Source organism: Triticum aestivum, chromosome 5A (assembly GCF_018294505.1).
Source record: "Triticum aestivum cultivar Chinese Spring chromosome 5A, IWGSC CS RefSeq v2.1, whole genome shotgun sequence".
NCBI classification, from domain to species: domain Eukaryota; kingdom Viridiplantae; phylum Streptophyta; class Magnoliopsida; order Poales; family Poaceae; genus Triticum; species Triticum aestivum.
In genome coordinates this window covers 33,802,805-33,805,976 of record NC_057806.1, presented here as the reverse complement: position 1 = coordinate 33,805,976, position 3,172 = coordinate 33,802,805, and the positions used below count along the sequence as shown (strand labels likewise).

Genomic DNA, 3,172 nt, shown 5'->3' with positions numbered 1-3,172 from the left:
TGCACCAGCTTCCATATCTAAACAATTTCCATGATGCTTGCCATTGATTTCCCTCAATAAACCATTGATATTTCTTTGATTTACTACAGCCGTGCTTCATATGTTTCCAATAAACCATGCTTCATATGTTTCCCACAAACCATGCTTCATATGTTTATTTCCATCATACGGAAGTCATGCTTCCAACACTACAGCCGTGCTTCATAATCAGTAGCAAATCACAGCACTATCAGCTGGCGTGCTTCCTTCATTTTTTATATAAAATGCTTCCATGCATTATGATTCCAATTCTTTGATTTACTAGCAATTCAGTTGCTTTGTACAAAAATTAATAAATCTGCATAACTTAGTATTGTATTGTTTCGGCTCCAACAAAATCAACGGATCATATATCCATGATTTTTTTAGTACTTCCATCATTTAAGTTAGACATGGTTCCAATTTTGTGTTTCAGAGAGGCTATATATCACAAGTTCACAACTGATTCAAATTCTCGTCCAGTAGCAATATTTAACTGTTCATCACATATGCTTCCATGATTTGAATTATTGTTTCAACCATTGCCATTGTATGCTTCTTTTTCAATTTTCGTATATACTATTCGAAGTTGCTTGCTTCCAACAGAATTTTACAAAGCTTCATAGAATATCATTCAGTGCTTCGTCAACATAGAAAAAGAACAAAACATGCACCCTTTAGTTTCATTGCCTGCTTCAGTAGTAGCACCGACGCATATGCACATATTCATGTTAGCTGATTCCTGATTGTATCAATATTGTCCAATATTGTTTTAGTACTCGAGTAGCATTGTGGCATAGCTGCTGATGGGAGAGGGGGATGCTGTTGTTGTCGGTCGACGTCCTCGCCATTGCCGGCGCCACCCCTATCAGCCATCTCGTTGTCGGCGTCTCCGTCTACACACTAACCCTCGATAGCTGCAGAGAAGCCCTTGGTGAAGCGAAGGTCACCACTGCACTGTTGCTCATGACATTGTGCAACAAATATTGCTTCCTACATAGAGAGAGTATGCATCAAACATTGCTTCCAAAGATGTCAGAATTTGCACCAGAAGGAAATAAGAAGCACATTGTAGTGATGGCCAGAATATCTTAGCATTACTATTGAAGCATTACAGGAGTACGCACTAGCAATGTACTCCCTCCATCCCATAATATAAGAGCGCTTTTGATACTACACTAGTGTCAAAAACAATCTTATATTACGTGACAGAGTGAGTACCAAAGAAGCATTATAGGAGCAAAGTTAGGAAGCACATGCTCACGTGATGGAAGCATTATTTACAGGCAATAGAAACATTTTCTCATGCTGATGAACTATTTTCCCTTGCACGGAAACAATCACGACAAATAGAATATGACAGACAACAGGGAAGGGGAGATGACACAAGCGAGGCAGTGAGATAGCGAGTCCACGTGATCATCGATGGAGTGTGCTGAAATGCGCTCTCGGTCGAGCAGGGACAGGACCGCAGCGATGGCCACGACACAATAGCGGTCGGCAGTGGCGGAGCCAGGAAAAATTAGGAGCCGGGGCGGACTTCCATTTTTTTTTGTGGGTAAGACTTCCAGTTAACTAAAAAGGCAGAGAGTTGCAATCGAATAATATGAATTACAAAGGAGCTCCTAGCTGCTCGACACTGCTCCACAAATATTAAATTTAAAGAATACAAAAAAATATATAGAATTTAAGGATATCAAACCTGCATGCCAATCTATTCACGCGTAAAGGTTCGTGAGAGAAAAATCAGGAAACATATCCGTGGTGAAGGAAATGCAGTCCAAATTAAAATCCATCCAAGCAGTTTTTTTCTATACATAGGACTTTTTTGTCTTTTTTGGCATGGATACATTTCCTGGTATTTTTCACGGAATTTCACACGAAAATAGATTGTACAACCAAGTTTGATATTCAAAAATATCATTATTTTTTCCAAATTTCTCGGTATTTTTTTATGCTTAATGTTCATATAGGGGGTGAACCACCCCGGTGCTACAAATCATCTTCCTCGAATATTTGGTACATATTATGTAACTATAAGCATTAAACTAGAGAACCATAGATTTCAATCGGAATAAGCTCACTATTGTTGGCAACATAAATTAAGGTTGGTTCCGCCTATACAACACTTGAATTCTCAATACTTGATTTACGAATAAAAACTTTCTCATTTGAAATCATAATTAATATGGATCGGAGGATTAAGATTAAAATTCAATGATTTGGAATAACAGAACGAACTAACAATGATTAGGTTAGAGGAATCGAGAAAAAAATACCTAGCAAAGCGGAGAGATGGATTTTTCTTCAATGAGCCTGCTTGGAACGATCAATGATGGAATTCCCAATCGCCTACATTACTGGAATTTACGAACATAAAAAAAACAAATCCGGGGAGTGGAATCTGATGCTACAAATTGCACGCATCAATCCTGGCTAAGCAGGATCAGTCACCTGGAAAATCGACGCATCAATCTCTGAGCAGGAATGGTTGGTAGGAGGCACCGTTGGCTGCCGGCTTGCCGCCTTTGCTGGGAGGCGCTGCGCCAGTTCGCGACGATTGCCTCTGCAAAACTGCTACTGCGGGGCGGCTCGAGCCGTCGCAATAGATCTAGGTGGAGGCGACGACCATGAACCGTGGAGACGTGGTTTGCCTAGCGACTTGTTGCGCTGCCAGCTACTGAGGCCTTGAGACGTGCAGCCTTTTGGGCCTAGGATTAGGAAGTTTACTAGATGGGCTTAAAAGTAGACCCAGCTAATTAGCCACCAAGCAAGGCCTACGGACTATTTGCCCGGGCAGATCACGGTAACCCAGCTTCGATTAGACGTCAGCTTGCCGGTGAGCCCGGGTAGCTGCCCCGGGTCGCCGGGTACTGACTCCGCCACTGGCGGTCGGCGACGAGGGAGGCAAAGTGTGTGTTGTAGCCGCGGTAGCATCAACGGACGAGGATGGCGGAGCATGAGTATTACTTTTATGTCCAACACTCCAACTTAAGTTCCATTTCAAAAGAAAAAGGGCAGACCAAGCAAGCAATAGAGAAAGATGAAAGGGCAGACCTCGGCGAAGTTCACTGTGCGACGGTGTGCGGGTAGGCTGGCGTGAGTTCCATCTTCTCCTGGTGGAACATGATACCATGGGCGTAGGTGGTGAGGT

The 3,172-nt window shown here is 42.5% G+C and overlaps 1 long non-coding RNA gene across 1 annotated transcript; it reads right to left on the bottom strand.

Annotated features, from left to right (window-relative positions):
• Positions 1–669: 669 nt before the first annotated feature.
• LOC123106443 (uncharacterized) lies at positions 670–2,789 on the bottom strand. Its single transcript, XR_006451344.1, has 3 exons — positions 2,473–2,789; positions 2,298–2,378; positions 670–1,011 (listed from the first exon to the last, which is right to left on the bottom strand). It is a non-coding gene; the product is annotated as an uncharacterized lncRNA (long non-coding RNA).
• Positions 2,790–3,172: the final 383 nt, after the last annotated feature.